This window comes from Diabrotica virgifera, chromosome 3 (assembly GCF_917563875.1).
Source record: "Diabrotica virgifera virgifera chromosome 3, PGI_DIABVI_V3a".
Taxonomy (NCBI): Eukaryota; Metazoa; Arthropoda; class Insecta; order Coleoptera; family Chrysomelidae; genus Diabrotica; species Diabrotica virgifera.
Genome location: NC_065445.1, coordinates 10,424,425 through 10,437,433, shown reverse-complemented (window position 1 = coordinate 10,437,433; position 13,009 = coordinate 10,424,425). Strand labels below are relative to the sequence as shown.

Here is a 13,009-nt window from a genome sequence, read left to right as displayed (position 1 = left end):
TCATATAATGATGAAAATTCCAACACAACTTCGTTAGACCACTCCATAGTGAAAGTACTATGGCACAGCTTTTACAAGGCCCTAGGCGCATCTGAAGGGTTGGAGGGATAGGTAACTGTTGTATATCAGCTTCTGACTTCTTTGAACCGTGTTGATTACCAGACAAATGATGGGATTGCCCGCGCTGACCATATATTGAGGGTTCTACGCTAGTCCACGCATCGTAAACAGCGTTGGTTCCTGCCTTTAGATTCTGTCGTTTTCTATTACCTATTTTCTATTTCTCTTCGCCAATTGTCACCATAGGCGTAACCAGGATGTCCTAAGGGGGTTACAACTACTGGAAAGGGGGGGGTTACAACTACTGGAAGGTTTCCGAGGGGTATTATGGTGTTAAGCGTATAGAGCTCAAAGTACATCCCAATGGGGGCTTATAACCCCCAAAACCCCCCTGGTTACGCCTATACTTGTCATAGATATATTAGTAGACATATTATTCGTAACAACTTAACAATATTTTTTTTAAACATTGTGAGTTTTAAACAATTTTTTATCAATGTTATCATAGTTGAATATGCATACAACATACAATTGCTTTACGCACGCACCTTTTCAACGAGCAAGCAAAAATAGATACATATTTTTAAATGTTATCTGAAATAAATTTGGAATTACTTTAGATATAGGAATTTATCTTTTTTATTTTTTGTTATCTCAAACTCTATTTATTGATCAACTCTAGGAAAATAAATTTAGAACTAAGTATTTTTAGTAATTATATTACTAAAAGATACCCCCTTTAAATTAGGTAGATTGCCCTCACTCCCAGAATTCAATTTGTTTAACTTTTTTACACTTTTTTAAAAAAATTTACAAGCATAGTAGAGACTTTTACAAAACTTATCTATTTTTTATAGACGCGTAGGTTGAGTATACCTGACCTACATAACTTTAAAATGCATTTTTTTTTGAAAAAAAGCGTATAACTTTTTTTTGGATATGGATATACATTTCTGATTTTTTCAGATTTTTCCGTAAGGTGTGCCACCTTCAAAAGTACGAAAAACTGTTTTTTTAGTGGTTTTGGGGGATTTTCTCCATTATATAGACTTAAAAATAGATCAAATCAAGGTTTTTTATATGTTTTATATAATTTGAAGGCAATAAATTCTTTAGGATATTCAAAAATTGGGAATAACACCTTAAAACCCCAAAAACCATGTTTTTGGGATTTAAAACTCGCAAAAACCCTGAAAATTATGTTTTTTTGTGGGTTTTAAGGTATTTCGACCAATTTTTTAATGTCAAAAAGGAATCATTTATTTTAAATTATATATTAACCATAAAAAGTCTTGATTTAATCTGTTTTTAAGTCTATAAAATGGGAAAAATCCCCAAAACGACGAAAAAAAAACAGCTTTTCGAGTTTTTGAAGGTTGGCACCTTCTGGTGTGTCAAAAAAATGTTATACGCTTTTTTCGACAAAAAAGATGCATTTTTACGTTATGTACACTCAATCTACGGGTCTATAAAAATATAGACATATTTTGTAATAATCTACGGGTCTATTGTGGCAGTCTCAACTATGTGTCTCAATTTTTTGAAATTTTTAAATTGGTTGCCACTCACCGAAAAAATAAATAAATATAAATGATGCTTTTGCGGGAGGGGAGGAGAGATAGTGAACTAAAATTACTAATAAACACTGCTAAAACACTAGATAACAGAGAAGCCATTTTGAATTGTTGAGAATAGAATAGTAAAATCTTTCTTCCAGTTTTCTCATTGTATTAACTTTCTTCGTCTATAAGTATCGTCCATGCTTCTATGTTGTAAAATAATATGCAATATACATATTTTTGGACACTCCCATACAATTTTAGTATCTTTAAATTGTTGTTTAAATTATCAAGTACCTATTCTTATTAAAATACCTCAATAATCTTTTTATTTGTTCTGCTAGATCTTAGTACTTTAGATAAATGCAAGCTATTTTATGCAAATCGTTTTTAGATTAGTGCCAAGGAAAAAAATTGATACTTATCGAGATAACTCGATGCCAGATAATGGAAATAATATCTTCAAAATGTATTTTTTTATTCACTTTAATTGTATTAGGACATGCTATTGTATCTGCTAACAAATTAGTATCAAATTTAAAGTAACCAAACGTTTTTTTTTTCAATTACCTATTATGTCATGAATTAGATATAAGTAGGTTGAATTTGCCAAAAGAATAAATTTGGAGATATCATGCAAGACTTCAAAGTGTTTTTATGGGTATAAACCGCTAGCAAATATTCATGAGGACTTTTTGGAAGGTCAAACACAAATAGACAGCAAAACGTTAAATGATTTACAAAAAAGGGAGATTATTTTATCAAATTAAATTAAACTAATAGGAACAATGGCCTAGAATAACAGATCCTGTGGTCTTCATCTGTTTTTTTTTCATTATAAGTCATAGTTAGTTGTAATTACCTAGAACTAAAAATATAGGCCAGAAACCGAAGCTTTTCACCTCGCAATTTTTACAGAATGGATCGATTTGCTTGAAAATTGGAGAATAAGGTGTGGATAGTTCAAGGATCAAAATTTATATGATGCCGAAAGGCGCTTTTACCATGGGGGTGGTTGCCACCCCATCTCGGGGGTGGAAATTTTTTATTATATTTTGACCGCAAAAGTTGATAAAAATATTAATTCTAAGCAAAAAATGTTCCATGCATTTTTTTGATAAAATTAATAGTTTTCGATTTATTCGCTATCGAAACTGTTGGTTATATATCGAAAAAATCAATGATTTTCGATATACATATACTCATTTACGATTCACTCAATTTTTGCCGTAGAAATTTTTTTTTCAAACCAAGTTGTTGGGAATTAAATAACCTACAATCTTATATTAAAACATCTTGTGTATCTCTGATGTTAATCTTTCTATTCTGAAGAAAATAGCATTTTTTACCAAACTTTAAAAATTCGTTATTCGATTTTAACTCTAGTTTTTTAAACTAATCTAAACTAATCATTCTAAGCCATACCAGTCAAACTTCTACAGTCTATTAATAATACATAAATAAATAAGAATGAATAAGGCCAATGACTAACAACACCGCTAATTTACATTATTATGCTTCCAATTGGATTTCTCCTTTTTTTTTTTCAAATAAATATATTGATTTTTTAATCGTAAGTTTTTTATTTTTTATCTTAGAAAGTTTGGTAAAAAAGAATTTTGTAGATTTTTACAAGATCTATAAGCCTATTAATATTAAATCTTTTTAAAATCCTCAGTCACAAAAAGAGATGACTTTGAAAGGGTTGGTAAAGGTGGTTTTTGCATGTTATTACAAGGTTTAATAGTCAATAGCTCACTCAATTTTTGCCGTAGAAGAAATTTTTGCAAACCAGGTTCTTGGGAATCAAATAAGCAACTTAAACATTTTTTCGTATCTCTTATGCTAATCTTGCCATTCTGAACAAAAAACCATTTTTTTCCACACGACAAAATTTCGTTATTCGCTTTTAACTCCATTTTTTTAAATACTAATCATTCTAAGCCGGTCAAACTTCTAGAACCTATTAATAATACATAAATAAAAAAGACCAAATAAGGTCAACGACTAATTTTAATTAGGGTAGTGATTAGGGGGTTGCTTCCGATCACTTTTTCGTTGAAAAAAATAGGGACTGATATTGTTTTCATTATAAGTCACTTAATTTTTTAAGCTAGAGACTTTTTTATTTCTGGAGATAGATATTTTTAAATACTTTAAATTAGTTTAAACAAGTTGTCCTCGAAAAATGCATAGTTTTCCCGTATTTTGACTTTGAAACTACAATATTTAGCATTTGACGAAGAAGAGCCAACATATAATAAAGTATAGCTCGAGCCAAAGAAGAAGTCAACATATAAGTATACTATTAGTCTTAAAGAAAATTAAAAAAAAACAGTTTTGTTTATTTTTTCAAAGGGTACATTTTTGTTAAGTAAAGTTGTTTTGATAAAACAAAAACTTTTGGAGTTATTAGCAGAAAATTGATTAAAAACATTGAGTTCTTCGATATAAAACTAACACTTCGATAGCGAATAAATCGAAAACTATCAATTTTATCAAAAAAATGTATAGAACGTTTTTTGCTTAGAGTAAATGTTGTTACTAACTTTTGCGGTCAAAATATAATAAACAATTTTCACCCCCGAGATGGGGTGGAAACCACCCCCATGGTAAAAGCGCCTTTCGGCATCATATAGATTTTGATCCTTGGACTATCCACTACTTATTCTCAAATTTTCAAGCAAATCGATCCATTCTGTAAAAATTGCGAGGTTTTGTCCTATTTTAAGCTTCATTACTTGGACTAATATCTAGGTATCAACATTTCGCACGACGGAACATTAGACAGAGCCATAGGAGAAAGAAAGACGTTAGGTAGAAAGCCATTACAATTTTAAACAATATTTTATAGGACCAATCCATCAGCAAAGAAAATAAAAAGGGAATATATGAGACTGTAGTGAAAATCATCACTAGAGCTGTGAGGTATGGCAACTGAAAGAAAGAACACTGGCAAAACTGAGAGCAATGGAAATGGATTTTTGGAGAAGAACATCAGGAAGATCTAGAACAGTCATGTCAAAGATACGGCCCGCGGGCCGCATCCGGCCCCCGGGCCATACCAATACGGCCCGCGATCGCAATGTGTCACAGAAAGAAGAATCATGTTTTTTAGAGCTTTTAGACTTCACTCGATTGCTCTACGGAAGTTTTAAAATGCGTACACTACACTACATTTATAAGTCATTTCAAAGGCAGCGCGTGCCTAGACAAGCGAGAGAGATAGACAGTAACACCATCTCTTAGCGGAAACACCCTATTATTTTTGTTGAGAACAATAGAATTTTCCATGCGCTTCGAGTCTAGACTAGAACCTTCCTTATCGATATAAAAGAAGTGCGTCGACGTGTCACGTGCTACGTACTCCACCGAAAGCCCAAACGCAAAAAGATTCATGTACCGTCCGCTCTAATGCAAACATGCATTGACGAACTCCCGGTGGAGTACGAAAACATCCTTGAGGCTACCCCGTTAGCCTACCGTACCCACCTCTAACATTTCCTCTTCCCTACCCCGAACAGGGAGAAGTTGGTTTTTTGCGGTTTCCCAACTTCATTGCACAATTATACCTGTTCGTCCCAAGAAAATAGCCGCAACTATTTTCTCCACTCGAACGCACACTGTCCACGCTGCGCTCAAAGCCACCTCCTGACCGCCGACGAGGGACGCAGGTTCGCCTGTCGTTGTACAATGGTTTCTAGGGAGACTGGTCGAGAGCAAAGCACGGACAGTACACGTAAATGTCCATGGAACCAACAACAATCCACCAAACTTTCTTCTCTGTTGGCTTCTAGCCTTCTGGACACCACCGTCCGGCATAACCCAGGATCCAAGAACACCAGGACACGGCGCTTGCCCCAGTGTGTTTTTCGGACTGTTTGCTTTTGCTGCCAACACCAAACATTCACCTCAAACCCTGAAGAGGACAAAATCCTAAACGGGGAAGCACATTGTACGCATTTCTTCTAAGCATTTTTTCTAGACAAGCAAATCAAACAATGAGATGATGTGTCACGTGAGTCAGTTGCGAAGTAGTGGTTGAGAAGGTATTGTACATTTGTTTGTGTCGTGCGTGTGCGATATCCATAATTGTGTCGAGTTCCATATTTGTTACGATTTCGGCATAATGTCACAAAAACGTAAAGTTGATAGTGAACGTAGAGTTTTTCAGTCTAAATGGGAAAATGCATATTTTTTGATAGAATGGAAAGGTAAACCACTGTGTTTGATTTGCAATCAAACAGTTGCTGTTTGTAAGGAGTTTAACTTGAAGAGACACTGTGATACGAATCATAAATCAAAATTCGATTGTTACACTGAAAAAATAAGAATGGACAGATTGTCATCTTTAAAATCTAAACTTCAAGGTCAACAATCGATGTTTACTAAAGCTAATACTGAGAGCGAAGATGCCCTGAAATCAAGTTTTATTATTGCATTAGAAATCGCGAAGAGATCAAAACCTTTCACTGATGGTGATTTTATTAAAGACTGTATGTTGAAAGTTGCCGATGTTTCATTTCCATTTCAAAAGTCAATAATTCAAAATATTTCGCTATCAAGAAACACTGTTGCTTCAAGAATAAATGATTTATCTCAAAATTTGGTTCTTCAACTGAAGGAGAAAATTAAGGAATTTACAAACTTTTCACTGGCTGTTGATGAGAGCACTGATACTGTTGATACAGCTCAACTTGCTGTTTTTATACGAGGTATTAACAGTAACTTTGAAATAACTGAAGAACTATTAAAGTGCGTTCCATTGACAGGTACTACAACAGCAAATGATATTTATTCTGCATTGGAGCATTTGATGGCAGAATATGGACTCGATTGGAATATACTTAGCAGCACAACTACGGATGGCGCTCCTGCCATGGTTGGCCAACATTCGGGCGTTGTAACTAAATTAAAACAGAAAACATCAGGAAATTTTGTGGGATTTCACTGTATAATTCACCAGGAATCATTGGCATCCAAACATTTAAAAATGGACCATGTCATGCAACCTATAATTAAAATAGTAAATTTTATAAGGAGCAGAGGACTAAATCACCGACAGTTCAGGCAGTTTTTACAAGATTTGGACGAAAAGTTTTCTGATGTCCCTTATTTCACCGAAGTTCGTTGGCTCAGTCGAGGAGTAGTTTTAGAAAGATTTTTTGCATTACGTGACCCTATTCAAGCTTTCATGTTAGAAAAAGGCAACCCAATTGATTATGACAATGACTGGTGGGTTGATTGTGCCTTTTTGGTAGATATGAATAAACACTTGACTGATCTGAATGTAAAGTTACAGGGTAAAAATCTGATTGTCACTCAAATGTACTCATGTATTCAAGCCTTTGAAACAAAGTTGAGGCTGTGGGAAAATCAGGTAAAAAATCAAACTTTGGATCATTTCCCTCATTTAAAATCATTTGGCACAGTGGATCAAAAAAAAATTGGATCAATATTCTCAACTTCTGCAAAATCTTATCACGGAATTCAACAATCGTTTTGAAGACTTCCACAAAATGAATGAAATGGAATTCCCAATTTTCAACAATCCATTCAATTTTGAAGCTTCACAGGCACCAGTTCATTTGCAAATGGAGTTGATAGATCTTCAATCGGACAGTATTTTGAAAGAAAAATTTAAAGAGGTTAACGCACTTACATTTTATACACAATATTTCAAGAGTTTGGATAACTACCCGGAATTAAAAAAGCATGCAGCACGCATTCTGTGCATGTTTGGTAGCACCTATTTATGTGAGCAGATGTTTTCCGTCATGAAAATAAATAAGAACAAACATCGCACAAGACTTACAAATGAACATCTCCAATCAATTCTTAAAATAAATACAACGAATATGATACCTGGCATCAATGAGCTTGTCAAAAACAAGAGAAGTCAGGTATCTGGATCCTCGAGCTCAAAATAATTACCCTCTTTTATAACTTTGATATGATTTTTAACAACCGTATATTATAAGTATACTATTAAATAAAATGTTATAATAATTCAGTACATTTTTTTTATTTGAATCTGGCCCGCCGACACATTCTGAATTTAATATATGGCCCTCTGCAAAATTGAGTTTGACACCCCTGATCTAGAAGATAAAAGATTACCAAAGAACGTATTAGAGAAATAATAGAAATCAAACGAACAATCACGAATGACTTATCAACAAAATAATTTATCTGGTTCGGACATATACAAAGAATAGATGAACAACGAATAACAAAGGAAATACTAAAATGGCAACTAGAGGGAAAGAGACAACGAGTTAGACTGAGACAAAGTTGAAGCGAAGGAATAGACAAAGGGCTGAGAGAAAGAAACACAGAAGAAGACCTATGGAACAATCAGACGAAGTGGCGATCGGAAGTTGGAGACGGCGAAAAACATTATAAACCGACATGTAGTAGTAGTAGTAGACTTGTATTTATCTTATCCTTTAATTGGTACGTTTTAGTTTATCAGAATATAGCACTTAGGCTTGTCCCATGACGGAATATGAAAGAGAGTAAAAGATAAACTGAACATCATTGTATCGGAAATAAAATGTATTCGTTTAACCACCTCTCGATTGGTCTTTCAACTGGCCAACGTCCCACCATAGTTCTACTAAGCGTTCTAGTAGGTGTTCTGTCATTATCCATTCTTATAAGGCGACCTGCCCACCGCAATCTTTGTATGGAGGGTTCTTTGCACTATTGATATAACTCGTGGTTAATCCTTATTCTGCACATGCCGTTGTAGCAATAGACTTCTTCGCTTCAATGCCCGTGTGTCTTTATTTATAGGCCCATGGTCTAGACAGCTGCATTTTTATTTCGATATACAGGGCAAGGCAGATAAAAGTCCTATTAGAAATATCCCGAGAACTAAAGGCAACAGAATCATGAAAATCGGAATAAAGGGGTTTTGAGGTATGAACTATTTAATGAAAATATTTTGGTCTCTTTGCTACTTCCGGTTAAACCGGAAGTTGCTTATAACTTCGTTTTTTTAAATGGGACACCCCGTATACTTTTACATTTTTGGATTCTCCTCGATGTCTGCTTTTTTAAATATTGTAATGTTATACAGGGTAGTTTAAAAGATAATTACGTTTTTTTCTTAATTTCGTAGCAATATTCATACCCTGTAGAATTGTATTAGTTTGACATCGAAAACTCTATTTATATTCAAATGGAATTTAATATAGTCTACTATTGTTATTAATTGTTAATAAGTTTTTTTAATTTTAGTATACAGTGTTGGTCGAAACTCGGAATGAGTATTTTCTGAGTTTTCTTAAATGGAATACCCTGTATTTTAGTATTGTAAGGAAATGATATTTTATGGTACTTTTTTATTTCTTAAGCATTCCCTATACCTAACTGCTTTAATTTGTGAGTTATTGGTGACTCAAACCAAATATTAATTGTAACCAAAAATACGTGAAATTTTGGTTGGCCGTGAAAATATTCAATCACAAATAATGTTTCGGAAATAAATACACATATTAATCTAGACTGATCCTTAAAATTAGCAATAATGGTTGAGCTATCAAAATACCTACGTAGTTAAGAGTGTTGGTGCGATTAACAATTAAGCACAAATAAAAGAAGTTAGGTATAGGGAATGCTTAAGAAATAAAAAAGTGCCATAAAATATTATTTCATTACAGTACTAAAATATAGGGTGTTTCTGTTCTATTTAAGAAAATTCAGAAAATACTCATTCCGAGTTTCGACCAACGCTGTATACCAAAATTAAAATATTAGCTATACTTTTTGTTTTTGATTTTAAACTGCTACAATTCTACAGGGTGTGAATGTTGCTACGAAATTAAGAATAAAACCTAATTATCTTTTAAACTACCCTGTATAATATTAAAAAAAACCACATATTTTAAGAAAGAAGACATCGAGAAGAATACAAAAATGTAAAAATATACGTTAAAAAACGATGTTATAAGCAACTTCCGGTATAACCGGAAGTAGCAAATAGGTGAAAATATTTTCATTAAATAGATCACTCTTTCAAACCGCTTCATTCCAATTTTTATAATTCTGTTGCTTTTAATTCTCGATATATTTCTAATAGGTCAGTTATCTGCCACACCCTATATTATACACTATAGACTATAGACCTATGTTTAAGAACGAAGCTGTTAAAATGAATATAACGACTGAGTTTGGAAGCAGGGCTGTCTATAAATAAATAAAAAAAAAAGATTATGATCATAGATATAAAAAATAACAACTAGCCAGCGAAAGGTCAGCTATGACCAAGGGAGCAATGACAAAGCTCACCAAAGTATGGAAAAGCCACATAATCACCATGAACACAAAGATAACGACGGTTAAACTGCAAAACCTCGTAAGTCGATTTTTGGTCTATTATTACTTTAATAATTTGTTGGTTTATACTTTTACATATCTTTTAAACTACGAAAGCTAGTAAGTCAATATTTAAATTTATTGGTACTAGCGACATCTACAAAAACCTCATAAGTAAGATTTTAAGTTACAAAACCTCGTAAGTCGCTCTTTGACAAACAAAACAATATTACTGAATTTTACTTAATGGTAATGGAATCGTTACCTATAAAGAACCCTACACACACAAAACGAATAAATTGAATCTTACATAAAAATGTTTTTCGTCTCTCCTCTAAAGTTACATAAAGCTGACTTACGAGGTTTTGCAGTTTAACCGTCGATAGGCTTTGTAAAGACAATGGTCTTCTCCATTTTTCTATCACTATAGATGCGTTAGAAATGTTTTGCTGACAAAGATGTAAATATCCTGGACCGCAAGAAGAACCTTCTTGAGTCTATTATTCTTAGACAGCTGCACGTTACAAATAACCTTCGAAACATTGTGACTGAAAAAAGAAATTACCGCTTATTTGGTCATGTGGTGTGTACAGATGGTCTGGAGAAGTTGAAACTACAGTGGAAGGTGCAAAGAACGAGAGACTGGGGAAGATCAACCAACAATGTGTGTGGACCACATCACAAAAGAGGTCAGAGCTCCACTAAATATTTGCTTCAAATTTTAAGAGGATAGAGATAAATGGAGACATATTAAGAGAAATTATTGAAAATTCATGGTGGTCCGAATCAAACGATCGTCTAGGAAGAAAAAGAATATATTTTTAAAATATTTTATATTAACACTATTGCTATATACAGGGTGTTTCATTGGGAAACGGAAATACTTTAATGGTGAATAGAGGTCACCGAGCCGGTTCTAAATATAGTACTTTTTTGCCCTACCGACTTTTATAACCGAGTTACAGGGTGTTTTATCGATTTTGCCCATTTCTTTCCTAAGCCATAACTTTAAAACCACCCTGTATACTTTTTGATATTTGGTACACATATGTCTCATTTAAAACCCAAACGACCCACATACTAACCATAAGAAAAATCCAGGTCCGGATTAACAAAAAAATATATATATTTGTATATTGAAATTTTGAAAATCTGTTTGCATATTTGAAAAGAGCACAAAAAAGTAAGTTTAATGGTTCGCTTCAATTTTTCGGCCAGGCAATTTTATGACTTTCATTTTGAAATTATATTGAATTTTTTAAGAACTTTGACATTAAAAAGCAGATATTATTAACTTTTAGTTATAAATTATTAAAGTTAATGAATAAATACTCATTTTAAAAATAATCAATACTTATTTACCACATTGGAACGACCCAATTACTAATGACAAGAAAAATCCAGGTCCGGATTAAGAAAAAAATATAAAGTAATTGTGACCTTCAAACAACACCCTGTATATTGAAATTTTGAAAATTTGTTTGTGCATTTTAAAAGAGTATAAAAACTGCGTTAAAGGTGCATGTCAAATTTTTGCGCAGATAATTTAGTTACGGCAATTTTGAAATCATATTGATTAATTCTGTCAAGGTCACAAGAAGCTACCAGAAAAATGAAGAACAATCCCAATGTACTTAGAAAATCGATTCGAAATATTTTAAAACGAGCAAGGAAATGCATCGAACAAAATGGCGGACATTTTCAGCAACTGTTACAGTTCAAATATTTTTAATTTATGTTAAATTGTTGAATTGTAACGAATTTTTGTTTTATTAGATGTAGCAGTTTTTTTTATTCTTTACTAAATCATTAAAATATCCCAATTCTCGCAATTCTAATTTTTAATGATGTGCATATAGCTACAAATCCAGAGAATATATGAAGCCAGCGTAGTAAATAAGTATTAAGTATTTTAAAATAAGTATTGATTCATTAACATCAAATTATTATTAAAAGTTAACAATACCTGGTTTTTAATCTCAGGAGTTCTTTAAAATTTCAATATAATTTCAAATTGATGTAATTAAATCAAATTAAATAATTAAAATAAGCCTTTAATCACAGTTTTTCATGCTCTTTTAAAATGCGCAGACAAATTTTTAAAATTTCAATATACAGGGTGTTGTTTCAAGGTTACAATTACTTTGCATTTTTTTCTTAATCCGGACCTGGATTTTTCTTGTCATTAGTAATTGGGTCGTTCCAATGTGGTAAATAAGTATTGATTATTTTTAAAATGAGTATTTATTCATTAACTTTAACAATTTATAACTAAAAGTTAATAATATCTGCTTTTTAATGTCAAAGTTCTTAAAAAATTCAATATAATTTCAAAATTAATGTCATAAAATTTTCTGGCCGAAAAATTGAAGCGAACCATTAAACTTACTTTTTTGTGCTCTTTTCAAATATGCAAACAGATTTTCAAAATTTCAATATACAGAGTGTTGTTTTAAGGTCACAAATACTTTATAATTTTTTGTTAATCCGGACCTGGATTTTTCTTATGGTTAGTATGTCGGTCGTTTGGGTTTTGAATGAGACATATGTGTACCAAATATCAAAAAAATATACAGGGTGGTTCTAAAGTTATGGCTTAGGAAAGAAATGGGCAAAATCGATAAAACACCCTGTAACTCGGTTATAAAAGTCGGTAGGGCAAAAAATGTACTATATCTAGAACCGGCTCGGTAACCTCTATTCACCATTAAAGTATTTCCTTTTCCCAATGAAACACCCTGTATAATTGATTCTTAGTCTTCATTATGATAGTCTTCAGCAAACTCCAAATCCATAAACTTATCAGTGACAAGTAAACAAATTCTTGTTTGTAAAGAATACATCTAAAGAATAATTCAATTTTTTTTTCGGTTTCCATGGTTACGATTTTATAACAAAACACCATTCTAGCAACAATCAACCGATTAATCACTAGAGAGGTGAAGGTGAAGGTACAAGTACCCCAAACTGTCATAAATCACTTTTATTTCACATTAGTACTTCTAAACGTGCCTTTTAAATGAGAAAAATAAAAAATATCAATTTTTAGTACAATACTTTAATCGGGA

At 32.5% G+C, this 13,009-nt stretch overlaps 1 protein-coding gene across 2 annotated transcripts in view; it reads left to right on the top strand.

Moving 5' to 3' along the window:
• Window positions 1-13,009, top strand: part of LOC114324306 (clavesin-1) — an 84,720-nt gene that overhangs the window by 52,312 nt on the left and 19,399 nt on the right. The window lies entirely within an intron of this gene.